The sequence below is a fragment of the Giraffa tippelskirchi genome, chromosome 11, assembly GCF_054371585.1.
Source record: "Giraffa tippelskirchi isolate mGirTip1 chromosome 11, T2T-mGirTip1v1.2.pri, whole genome shotgun sequence".
Taxonomy (NCBI): Eukaryota; Metazoa; Chordata; class Mammalia; order Artiodactyla; family Giraffidae; genus Giraffa; species Giraffa tippelskirchi.
The window spans coordinates 95152941-95166510 of NC_137285.1; the positions used below are offsets into that span (position 1 = coordinate 95152941).

The 13570-nt window shown below is 41.4% G+C and overlaps 1 long non-coding RNA gene across 1 annotated transcript; it reads left to right on the forward strand.

The window, feature by feature from the left end:
* The first annotated feature begins 2672 nt into the window (after positions 1-2672).
* Positions 2673-8545, forward strand: LOC145527798 (uncharacterized). The gene is made up of 2 exons (XR_014069874.1): positions 2673-3719; positions 8352-8545. It is a non-coding gene; the product is annotated as an uncharacterized LOC145527798 (long non-coding RNA).
* Positions 8546-13570: the final 5025 nt, after the last annotated feature.

Below are 13570 nucleotides of genomic sequence, written 5' to 3' on the forward strand. Positions count from 1 at the left end.
GCAGGAGCTACAGAGAAGTGGGTTCAGTCCCTGGGTCAGGAAGATATCCTGGGGAAGGAAATGGTAACCCATTCCAGTAACCTTGTTTGGAAAATCCCATAGTCAGAGGAGCCTGGCGCCCTACAGTCTGTGGGGTCTCAGAAGAGTCGGATATGACTCAGTGACTAAACAAACAACAAAATGTATGCTGGTCCCTAAATCTGTGGATAAAGGCAGAATGATGTAGGGAGTACAGCATGGGTTTGGTCAAGGGCCCCTGTGAGATGTCCTGCCAGCATCCTGTACTTCTCTTTCCCAGCCATATACAGCCATATAAACATCTAACTAACTATTTGAAATACTGTATCTTCCTTTCTTGAGCATAAACTCCATGACAGCAAGAAATATGTCTTCTGTTTTCTTGAAATCTGTTTTACTCCCACACCCAAGTAGTATGACTCATTATCAGCACAACTTTTGATTAAGATCTCCCGTCATTAGAATCCAATGACCAAGCTTTTCGGTGAACTGGCTGTGCAACCTTGAAGAGTTACTAAACCCCTCTGAGCCTCAGTTTCCTAATAAGTAAAATGTGGATTATAACAGTGACTATTTGTAGTAAAAATTTAATGAAATGAAGCCCATGAGGCCCTTAGCACAGTACCTGGTATATCATAAGCACTTGATAAATGCTTATTATTATTATTTTAGTTATTATAATATTATTGCATCAAGACTCTATCTGCAATACTGAAGAGCTCCTGTTTATAATCATAAAGTCACACAGATACGCAATTTCTTCTCCACACCCCTTTATAACCTCTTCTTTCCCCTTCAATAATGCTTTTGCTACATCACACCAGAATCTTCCCCACTTAATTTGAATGATTAATTTTTCCTTTCAAATACACTTAATTCTCCAGTGCACTCAGCTCCAAGTAACAAGATTTGTGGAGGTCATCTGAGCGGGAGCTCTCAGAGCTATATGAGGGCACGTTAGTGGGCCCAGCAGCCCCGAGGCCACCCTGGCAGTGATTTACACGGTGCAGGGTGGAAGGCAAGGACTGTGAATCCTAGCCCAGACATGTCCCGAGGGAACAGTGAATGGCAGCAAAGCCTGGAGCAGAGTGTGGATCTCTGACCCTGACCCTTCATCCCAGAGCTCGCCTCTGGGCAGCGTCCCCACCCGCATACTGACGCCAGCAGCCTCAGAGTGAGCACATTCCTGTCTCAATCCTGCTCACCAAGCCCAACTGCTATATTTTTGGTTGTGAGCTTGCAACACTGCAGGCTCCATTGTCTGTTTTATTATCAGTAAAGATATCCTGAGAAAATCCATTAAATATTGAGCTAGAAGTCTGCTATCAATTTGGTGTGCCACAAGAATACAAACAAAACTGAGAAGGTCTACGCTGATTTGATTATTAGTGGTCTGAAAACTTACATAATTGAGTATAGGGTTACCTAGCATAAGTCGGGGGGGACTTACACGGCCATTAATTCTACATTATTCAAGATACACTTTCTGAGGCAGAACTCGGTCTTTAAAAAGTCTGTGATTGGGAATGTGCTGTACTATGGCTGCAAAAGATTACAGGAGGATGAATATAATAAGCATTTAACAGAACATAGAACCTATTTCTTAGGTTATGATGTTTCTCAGTGAAGTTTTTGAGAATTTCAAGGCCCTTGGAATTTAAGTCTTCTGAAATACAAAGTAGTATATGATATGTCAGTCACTGGATAACTTTTCTTTTCATTCGGTACCTCCTATTTTGAAAACTTTTCCATGGATCGGCTTGTTTTTCCTTCACATGACTTGAAGGACTAAATAGAAACATGAAGGAACCCAAAACAATACTGACCACATATATGGAGAGTTTGATGAAAACATTCAAAACTGAGGTACTATTCTCATTTCATACATGGAGCTGCTGCCGCTGCTGCTAAGTCGCTTCAGTCGTGTCCAACTCTGTGCTACCCCGTAGACAGCAGCCCACCAGGCTTGTCTGTCCCTGGGATTCTCCAGGCAAGAATACTGGAGTGGGTTGCCATTTCCCTCTCCAATGTATGCATGCATGCATGTTAAATTGCTTTAGTCGTGTCCTACTCTGTGCGACCCCATGGACAGCAGCCCACCAGGCTCCTCTGTCCATGGGATTCTCTAGGCAAGAATACTGGAGTGGGTTGCCATTTCCTTCTCCAATACATGGAGCAAGTACAAGTAAAGAACTCTTGATGGTCTCAAATAGAACAGTTATTATTGTGTATTTTTTCCTGATTATTCCTAAAGTAGTCAACAGCGGCCTTTTCCAAAAGGGGTATCTGCAAAGCACCAGTCCAAAATAAACTCCTGCTCACCCGTCCCCTAAACACTGCACAGGAAAAAAGCCCTCCTTAGTCAAATAGGTTTTGAGATTACTGTATTTTATATGCTGTACTCCCATATCCATAATTCATATCATAAATCAGAGATTGTAATGTCCATTAGTGAAGAAGCCTGCTTGATTTTGAATTGCCCAAATTTATTTGACAAGGGAACTTTTATTGAATTACACTTCTAAGGCACTACAAAATCAACTTTAGAGAAAGCACTTTTAGGACATATGCTTGTCATTACCTTAAATGTGAAATAATTCTCTCTCTTCTCAGTATTGTGGGAAACACTTGAAGAATCACAAACTAAGTAAGATCATCAAGTGAGTATTTAATCTTTCTTTGACAGAGGGATTAAAAACTGAAGGTCTTTTTAAATTATTCAGTCTTTTGTAATGAAGGTAAAGTGTTCATATCTATATTGTCTGCACTGACTATAGAAACCATCTGCTGGGCTTGGTGGTAGCCACTTCTCACTTCCTTTCCCATTGCTGTGTGGTCTAGGGTATGACTCTTAGAGTTACCCATGGTTACCATGGCACCTTCTGAGCAGGTACTAAAAGATTGCTGGGACTGGTGATGCACTTGGTGCCAATCTGTGGCTCCACAGTCAACCTCATCGACCGCAAATGGCTTAGATGGTTCTCCCCTTCCAGTTATATAATGGGATCCATTGCTCATCGTCATGCGCAAAATAGAAATAGACAACGGGCCATCTGCTCCACATCCCCAAGTTCTTCCTCAGCATAAAGCACTGTCTCTGCTGCTCGCTGTTACCATGGTAAGGTGCACCCATGGTAACGATGAACTGTGTGACCTCAGAGCTGCCCACTTGGCTGCCTGAGTGACACTCTGACTCAGTTTCAACTCCTTCGTCAGTTCTTACTCAGATTTGGGAGTGAAGATCTAATGAAAACACTTTCTATTGTCTGGAGGCACTTTCTTTGGGCTCATTTAATGCATTTTATGGTGCATTAAATGTGTCTGTGAGAATGGCTGGATTTGTTTTGCTCAAGTGTGAAGAATAATTAAGATAATTCTAAGTCAAATGAAGTGTTAAAACACACTGTCAAAGGACCTGAGCACTGTAAATATCTCGTTACCTCTGACACTTTGTAATGAGGTCTGTAACTGTTCTCTTAATTTCCACTGAAACATTCTTTTCCTTCCACACCACCTCTGCCTCCTTGTGTGTCAAGAACTCCCCCCATTACACATACACATCTGTGATCCAGGTGTCATAAACATGCATCGGGCTGATGAGAAAGACACGTGCTTGGATGGTGATCAGCTGTCTCATCCATGGGCAAAGGTGAGGTGCAGCTGTCAAGAGAAGACTTACCTCCACAGCAGCAGGATGAATGGCAAGTGTGTCCCCTCTACCCAGGCCATGTGCATCCTCCTTCACACGGTGACAGGTGACCTGCTAGACAGGCTGAGTTATCTTCCTCTTCCTCTGTAAGAGGATTTGCGTGATGGTAAACCTCAAAAGTGACCCTCTCCACACACCTGAAAACAACCGATTCTGATTTGAAAATAGTTGTCCTAAATATACATGCACGTGTGCTCAGTCACTTCAATCATGTCTGACTCTGTGCGACGCTTTGGATTGTAGCCCAGCAGGTTCCTCCGTCCATGGGATTCTCCGGTCAAGAAGACTGGAGTGGGTTGCTATGCCTTCATCCAGAGTGTCTTCCCAACCCAGGGACTGAACCTGCATCTCTTGTATCTCCTACCTTGCAGGTGGGTTCTTTACTGCTGAGCCACCTGAGAAGCCCAAATATACATGAGTCAATAGTTGATGACCGGGCTTCCCAGGTGGCGCAATGGCAAAGAATTCACCTGACAATGCAGGAGACCCAAGAGATGTGAGTTCGATCCCTGAGTCTGGAGGATGCCCTAGAGAAGGAAATGGCACCCCACTCCAGTATTCTTACCTGGGGAATTCCATGGACAGAGGAGCCTTGCAGACTATAGTCCATGGGGTTGCAAAGAGTTAGACAAAACTGAGCACACACACACACACACACAAAGTTAATAATCACTCCCTGTTTGTCAGGAATGATGTTAATGCCTTTTACATATATTCTCTAAATTTGTCTTAACGATGACAAAATGTTGCTATTGTCGTATTTTATATTTGAATAACTTGAAGGAGCCTCCCTGGTGGCTCAGATGGTAAAGAATCTGTGTGCAATGGAGCAGGCCCACATTCAGTCCCTGGGTAGAGAAGACCCCCTGGAGGAGGGCATGGCAGTCACTCCATATTCTTGTCTGGAGAATTCCGTGAACAGAGGAGCCCGGCGGGCTACAGTCTATGGGGTCACAAAGAGTCAGACACAACTGAACAAATAACACTTTCACAACTTGATGATTAGAAAGAGACTTACATGTTTCCCAAACCGTAGAGCTTTTGATTAGTGAAGCTGAAACTCAAATCTATGTGTCTGTGACCCCGCAGGCCATGTTCAAAACCTCTGGGCTGCCTGATCCTATACAACTTATCCTCATAGTCTATGTATTTCCAGATACTCCACTGCTCATTCTCAATACTCGAGAAGTATGTGTTCTATCTGTGAAAATATTTTCGTGACCTGTTATCCCCCTCACTTCTGTGACTTCCCCACCTTCAAAAGATCTGTGTCTTTTTCCAGGCATCAGACCTTCCTGTCTGCCCCAGTTTGCCCTTGTCAACCAGACCTCATTGAGTCAAACGCCAAAGTTTTCACACTTCCATTTACTAAAAAGACATGCTTGAGATTTTAAAAAGTACAGTATATAAGAAGCTACACACAGAATATTGTGGGCCCCAGCCCACAACTATGACTGGTAATGCTTACTTTTCTGTAGCACTTTATAGAATGGCAAAGCAATTAACATAATACTTCATTTAATTTGAATAAATAGTTAAAAGTTCAACAAGGAAAATAATTCTCTTCAAGAGAGCAGTCCATTTACACACTTGCACTTGATACTTTCTCTAATCAAGAAAGCAAATATTTGCACCAACAATAAAGTACATTGAAAATATATCCTAAAATAATTAGTAGGCTTTTTCTTTTTTAAGTCAAAGTTGATGTTTATTCATTGATTGATTGTATAGAGATATACAAATTCAAATATGCAATAAGCACAATTGGCAAATTCGTTAAACCTGATGATGTTTCTACTTCTCTTTACCCAAAGTAACCAATGTTTGAGAAAATAACAACCTTAATTTACTGCCAATCATTAACTGCAAATATATTTGTACTTTCACAAACATGGCATGTTTGCATTTCACAAGTTTTCTGTTTTATAACCTGGAGCGAGTCTCTATTAACTTTTCTTTAACAGAATAATTAGAAAAAGCATTGGTTTAGCAAACAAGCAAATAATTACCACTGGTTAAAAGTACTCTTTTAGGCCCAGTTGGGATATGTGCTGTTATTCTTTCCCATAGTGTACATTAACCTCCAAACAGCCATCAGTTACATCATTGGTAAACTATTTATTCTAATTGTTTATCTATATTGATATTAATGTGCATCCAATGTCCTCTGTCAAATCCCAGATCATCCTAGCTTAGCTTTCTACAAATTGTATCAGGTTGGCATTCAATAGATTGCCTCCAATCCCAGCATCTCTCAGCATCCTTTGTGTTTTACTTGGTTGATTTCAAAAGATCTATGGAATTATTTCTAATGCCTCTTCTTACCAATTGGAAGCTTTGTTGGGGTTCCTAGGACGACCCTCAAGTTCAGTGATTGCACACCCTGAAATTTTTCTTTGATCAATGCAATGTGAGGGGAAATAGCGTGTCACTCCAGGTAGATGTCTTAAGAGCTGGGATGCTATTTGCTGTGCATCATATGCTGTGCAGTGGTAGCCACAGAAGCATCTTTTGAAATTCAGAACCCATCATCCCAGTACCCTAATGAAAGCACAGTTTCCTGCCAAGCCAGCTTGGACATATGGCTCAAACACAAAACAAACCTTTTTTGTTATAAATAACTAAGATTTGGGGCTATTAGTTACCACAAGATAACATAAAATTTAATCTATCCTCATTGATATATCTCTTCAGTATCCATCTCAACTTCCATTGTCCATAATGGCCAAACAACCATCTTAATTCAACCCTGTTGTCTATTCTCACCCTAACCCTTTAAAAGCCAGTATGATTCTGCCAATCTTGAGTCCTCCGTACTGAAGGGAAAAGTCCTCAAGAACTGCCTTATGCATCAACCCACCAAACTCTCATTCTCACATTCTTTTCAGATGTCTTGATGTGCCATTCCTTACCCCAAAATGCTGATTCTTAGGATGGAAGAGCTTTGGCTTGAACCCTATCCAGCTGGCCTTCATTGCTGCCAGTCCTTTTGTTTGATTTTCCTAGGTTGCCACACATGCTTTTTGACTAGTCAGCTTAAATGACAGAAATTTGTTGTCTTCTAGAAGTCAGAAGTCCAAGATCACTGAGTTGGTAGATGTGGATCCTTCTAAAGACGGTGAGGGAGAATCTGCTCTGCTAACTTCTCATGAGTTGCTGCTAATCTTTAAATTCTTTGTCTCGTAGATGCATCACTTCATATCTGCTTAATGTTCATATAACATCCTCCTAGTATGTTGTCTTTGAGTCCAGATGTCCCCCTCTTATAAAGACTCCAGTCATGTTGGATTGGAAGCCTACTCTACTCCAGTATGATTGCATTTTAACTGATTACATATTCAGTGATCCTATTTTCAAATAGTCATATTCTGAGGTATTGGGAGTTAAGACAGTCATATACAAATTTGGGAAGATGCTATTCAACCCATCCTACTGATTCTTTCCTAACTCTCCTGGGAACACATTTTCCTGAAAGACTCAGCTCTGTATCTGATAATCCTGCCGTCACAACCTTCCACTTCCAAAGTCACACCCTTAGCCTGCTCCCAGGTTTATATTCCTCCTTGGATCTTACATCCTGTTAAAATTAGATTATTTTATAACTTAAAGTAAAATGCCCTTTTTCATAGAATCAATTTATTTCCTCAACATTATTTTAGTGCCTACTTTTATCCATTGGAAATTGAATACATTCCCTGTTCCCTAAGAATTCACAATTTAAATAGGGAGCAAATACAATTGTATACAGTTAAAAGGAAGGCTTTTTCCACAGTTACTATTATGCAACCCTCAACAATCCCTGGAGAAGGTAATTATTTTCACTACTTTACAAATGAGGGAAGGGAATTCCCAGTAAAAAGTACTCAGATGTCAGTATGATGAAAATAATCAGAAGGCACAAAAGAAAGAATTGGAAAGTAAAAGAAGATGTAGAAAAGTAAAGTCCAAGGTGGACTTTACACCAGATGGGGAAAATGGAGGGAAAAACTTAAAATATTGTCCGAAATGCAATCTCTAGTTATAGCACTTTATCAGAAAAGAAAAGAACCCTCCTTAAGACACTGGTGATATTGTGATGGTTTCCAGAAACACAGCATGGTCTGTGAAGTGAAGTGAAAGTCATTCAGTTGTGTCCGACTCTTTGCGACCCCATGGACTGTACAGTCCATGGAATTCTCCAGGCCAGAATACTGGAGTGGGTAGCCTTTCCCTTCTCCAGGGGATCTTCCCAACCCAGGGATTGAACCCAGGTCTCCCACTTTGCTGGCGGATTCTTTACCAGCTGAGCCACAACGGAAGCCCAAGAATTCCTGACCCAGGAATTGAGCATGGTCTGTACTTGCAGTTATTTTTCTACATACTCTGCCAATCCCACTGAAAGAAAAAGCTCCCCTTTAAGAACTCTTATTTTTAGGATAGTGGTAAATCAACTGGACAATTTTTATTTTGTATGATGTTATAACCTGATGATGCCCCTACTCCTAAATTCATATGTTGAAGTTCTAACCTCCAGTATCTCAGAATATGATTGTATTTGGAGGCAGGGTCTTTACAGAGGGAATTAAGTTAAAATAAGTTATAAGTGTGGGCCCTAATCTGATATGCCTGGTATCCTTATAAAAAGAGGAAATTTGGACACAAATACATAGGAAGAGAAGATAATACGAAGACATAGGGAAAAGACAGCCACCTACAAGCCAAGGAGAAAGACCTGGAGTTCCTTCCCTCATGGCCTGCAGAAGAAACTAATCCTGGTGACGTTTGGACTTCAGACTTCCAGTTTCCAGAACCATAAGGAAATAAATTTGTTTAAGCCAACCAGTCTGTAGTACTATGTTACAGCAACCCTAGCAAATGAATGCATGTGGTTAATTCCTTTTAATAAAAAGAAAAAAATAGTAAGGGATAAGGAGTTAAATGCAATGTAACCCCCTTCTTTCATTTTTAAGAAAACTTCCACTAATAAGTTCACTATTTTGTATATCTACACAACAGCAAAATATATTTCTCTTCTTCCAGTTTCTGGAACCCTTCATTCAGTTCAGCTCAGTCGCTCAGTCATGTCCAACTCTTTACGACCCCATGAACCTCAGCAGGCCAGGCCTCCCTGTCCTTCACCAACTCCCGGAGTCCACCCAAACTCATGTCCATTGAGTCGATGATGCCATCCAGCCATCTCATCCTCTGTCGTTCCCTTCTCCTCTTGCCCTCAATCTTTCCCAGCATCAGGCTCTTTTCCAATGAGTCAGCTCTTTGCATCAGGTGGCCAAAGTATTGGAGTTTCAGCTTCAACATCAGTCTTTCCAATGAACACCCTGAACTGATCTCCTTTAGGATGGACTGGTTGGATGTCCTTACAGTTCAAGGGACTCTCAAGGGTCTTCTCCAACACCACAGTTCAAAAGCATCAATTCTTAAGCGTTCAGCTTTCTTTATAGTCCAGCTCTCACATCCATACATGACCTCTGGAAAAATCATAGTCTTGACTAGATGGACCTTTGTTGACAAAGTAATGTCTCTGCTTTTAAATATGCTATCTAGGTTGGTCATAACCTTCCTTCCAAGGAGTAAGCGTCTTTTGATTTCATGGCTGCAATCACCATCTGCAGTGATTTTGGAGCCCAAAAAAATAAAGTCTGACACTGTTTCCACTGTTTGCCCATCTATCTACCATGAAGTGATGGGACCGGAAGCCATGATCTTAGTTTTCTGAATGTTGAGTTTTAAGCCAACTTTTTCACTCTCCTCTTTCACTTTCATCAAGAGGCTCTTTAGTTCCTCTTCACTTTCTGCCATAAGGGTGGTGTCATCTGCATATCTGAGGTTATTGATATTTCTCCCAGCAATCCTGATTCCAGCCTATGCTTCCTCCAGCCCAGCATTTCTCATGATGTACTCTGCGTATAAGTTAAATAAGCAGAGTGACAATATACAGCCTTGACGTACTCCTTTTCCTATTTGGAACCAATCTGTTGTTCCATGTCCAGTTCTAACTGTTGCTTTCTGACCTGCATACAGGTTTCTCAAGAGGCAGGTCAGGTGGTCTGGTATTCCCATCTCTTTCAGAATTTTCCGCAGTTTATTGTGATCCACACAGTCAAAGGCTTTGGCATAGTCAATAAAGCAGAGGTAGATATTTTTCTGGAACTCTCTAGCTTTTTCAATGATCCAGTGGATGTTGACAATTTGATCTCTGGTTCCTCTGCCTTTTCTAAAACCAGCTCAAACATCTGGAAGTTCATGGTTCACATATTCCTAAAGCCTGGCTTGGAGAATTTTGAGCATTACTTTACTAGTGTGTGAGATGAGTGCAATTGTGTGGTGGTTTGAGCATTCTTTGGCATTGTCTTTCTTTGGAATTGGAATGAAAACTGACTTTTTCCAGTCCTGTGGCCACTGCTGAGTTTTCCAAATCCACTGGTATATTGAGTGCTGCACTTTCACAGTGTCATCTTTCAGGATTTGAAATAGCTCAACTGGAATTCCATCACCTCCACTAGCTTTGTTCGTAATGATGCTCCCTAAGGCCTTGGAATTTCCTAAATGATGAAAGCCCAAAAGTGTCTTTTGTTATGTTAATAAGGTGACTTTTTGGAAACCACTTAGGTCACCTAAGGATGGCAGGCTGTTGCCAGGGAAACCTGTCCTGTAACTAGAGGGTTGGCACATTCAACTCCACCCCTAGCCTCTAGGGAGAAGAGAGGGGCTAGAGACTGAGTTCGATCACCAGTGACCAATGATTTAGTCAATAGTGTCTAAAAAATCATGTCTGTGGAAAGAAAGCTCCATAAACTGAGTTGGGAGAATTTCTAGGCTAGTGAGCCACTATGCATCAATGTGCTGCTACCCTGGGCCACAAATTCTACAACTCCACACACTGTACAACAAAAACTCCTGTGTTTAGGACCTCACCCTATGTATCTCTTCATCTGGTTCATATCCTCGTATCGTTTGTCATAAACTGGTACTCTGATGAGTAAACTGGTATCCTGAGTTCAGTGAGCCATTAGGAAATTAACCAAACCCAAAGAGGGGGTCTTGGAAATTTCTGCTTTTAAAGCCAATCAGTCAGAAGCGCAGGTAATAACTCAGATGTTTGATTGACATCTGAAGTAGGGAGTAGGGGGTAACAGTCTCGTGGAACTCAGCCCTTAACCTGTGGGATCTGATATGAACCTCAGGTAGACAGCTTCAGAACTGAACTGAATTGTAGGACACCTAGCTGGTGTTGAAGAATTACCTGGTATGGAAGAAGAACCCACACTTCGAAATCGGTGTCAGGTCGATTTAAATGTTGATAAATTTGACACACACCCTCAAATACATAAGAACCATTCATAAACAGTTAGCTTGTTGCTTCTTTTCTAGGAAGAGGGTTAATTTGTGCTATAGCACAATAGTAAGGATGACAAGTTGATAGAGAGTACAAAAAAGAGTTAATACGAAAAAAGAAAGAAATTTGCAGGACCACGAGGGAAGGAAGAAATCCCCTAGAAGGTAAAGGTACTTAAAAGACCAGGAACACAAAATGGTGTCCATTATTCCAATAAATGCCCTTAGCTTCTCTATGACGTGAACTAAAATAATCTTAGAAACTGGAAATAATCTGCAATATTTACATGAAAGGCCAATTTGTCTTCCCCTCTTGTGGAATTTTAATAAAATCACTATGGAGGTGATTGTTAATTTAAGTGATACATTTACACGCTAGCAACGTAAAACCAAAAGAATACAAAGTTGGTTATCACAGAATTGTGGTTAAAGATATACAGTTTACAGATGGTCTAGGTGTGAATCCTAACTCCACAGCTTCCTAACTGTGTGACCTTGACCATATTGTGTAACCTCCCTCGCTATGACTCAGTTTTCTCATGTGCAAAATGAAGTCCTGAGAATGCTGCATGGGACATAGTGAGTACCATACAAATGTTTGTTATAATCGTCATCACCAACCTAAATTACAAAGAGATTAGTAACCAGGAGGTAACTGTGATGTGTGTTAATTTTGAATGGCCTGGCTGTAGACACCTGATCCATGATCGGCAATATCTCATTAGGCATTTTTTTTCTTCCCATTTCTTCAGTATTTTCAAATGAAAATCAACCATTATGAACCTGGATTTCAAAAAGGAAGAAATGAGTTCTCTTTTTATAGTTTGCCGTTCACTTTCCATTTGAAATGCTTCTTTTCTGTGTCTTGGAATTGAATTACAAATATCACAGAGATTTTGTTCATTTTAAACTACAAGCCCAAATATTTAGCCTTTATTCATGGAGAGGGCTGATTGCTTCTCAGATCATGTGCTCAACAGGAAGCAAGCACTGAGGTAATGATGGCCGCTTCTGAGTCATATTCACAGCCAAGATCAGGCATTCACTTGCTGTGGGCCTGCAGACACCCAGAGTAACATAAACCATGAAGAACAGCAAATGCCAAGTAAGGGTGCTGCTTAGTGGGGAAAGATGCTGGAAGAATAGAAGGTAGAGCTATTGATGAGCCAGGTTCTTAGACTCTTTAATCAATAGAAATTGATGAGGTCAGATGAGGAATTCAGGCAAGGCTTTACTGGGAAGTGTGCTATACGAAGGAGTGAAAACAAGTAACGGGTTCCCCTGCTTGCTTCCTGAGGGAGTGAGCAGGTGCCTTAATGGGGTGAGGGGAGGATCGGACCCATGGGTCGAGCCAGAGGGCTGGCTGTGTACACAGTACCCTGCTTTTGCTCCTGACACCTCAGAAGTGGCAGCTAGGTTTTGGCCTTTTGTATCTTGTCATTAGTATGTTCCAACTGTGCATGCACACAGTTATTTTTAGTCCCATATAGTTTCTTTGTACTCTGTTGCTTAGAAAATGTTTGTCCAGGTTCAACCAGTGCAGCAAAGGGTCCCAAGTCAGAGGTCTCAGCCTATCTCAGAGTTGCCTGGGCCTAATTCTAGACCCTGTGAGTGCTAGACGCCCTTTTCTGGAGAATCTTTACTGGACAAGCCCCATCAATCGGATCTGAGATGAAAGTGGGCTGGGGACCAGGAAAGATCCAGACTTGGAAGAAACACATACTCATTGTTATCCAATATTATTGTTATAACTGAAAAAGAAGTGTTTTGCTAGGTGTCAGTTAAAAATTTAACTCTTTGACATGTCTTAGCTCATTTATGCATCTAAACAATCCCAGAGATAAGTACTGATTCCATCATCATTTTAAAGAAGAGCTCTTGGGAAATGGGAGTAAGCTAGCCAAAGTAATATGAATAGTAAGAGCCAGAGGCAGGAATTGAAACCTTGTCTGTCTTATTTCAAAGCTTAAACTCTTAACCACTGAGATACTCTGCCCGTATTCCCTTGCATCACCCACCATATCTGCACTGGACTGTCCTTTCTCTATACTGCAGCCAGTCTTTATCCTAATTCCCAGATCCAATCATGTTATTCCTCTGTATAGGGCATTCTGATGCCCCCCACTGCCTCTGAAGCTCCTGAGCCTGGCCTCCAAGGAGTTCCAATTTGCCTCTCCAAACTCAGCTGATGGACACTGAGCTCTCAGCAAACAACACTGCTGCCCCCAGTCATAATGCCCAGTCCCCTGCTGCTCTGCCTTTATCCCCACCGCCCTCTCAGCCTGGACTTTGCTCCATCTTCTCCCCTTATTAAACCACAACTGCCACTACCACCCTAGTGTCCCCCTTACTCTGTACCAACTTTTGCATCCATCCTTTTAACTTGTGAGGTAGTTACTATTATTATTTCAGCTTTACAGATGGGAAAATTCAAGGTCAGTAATACCAGGTTCACAGTCCCACAGCTAGTAAGTGGATTGGGGAGGATTTAACTCAGTTGGCTGATGCCAG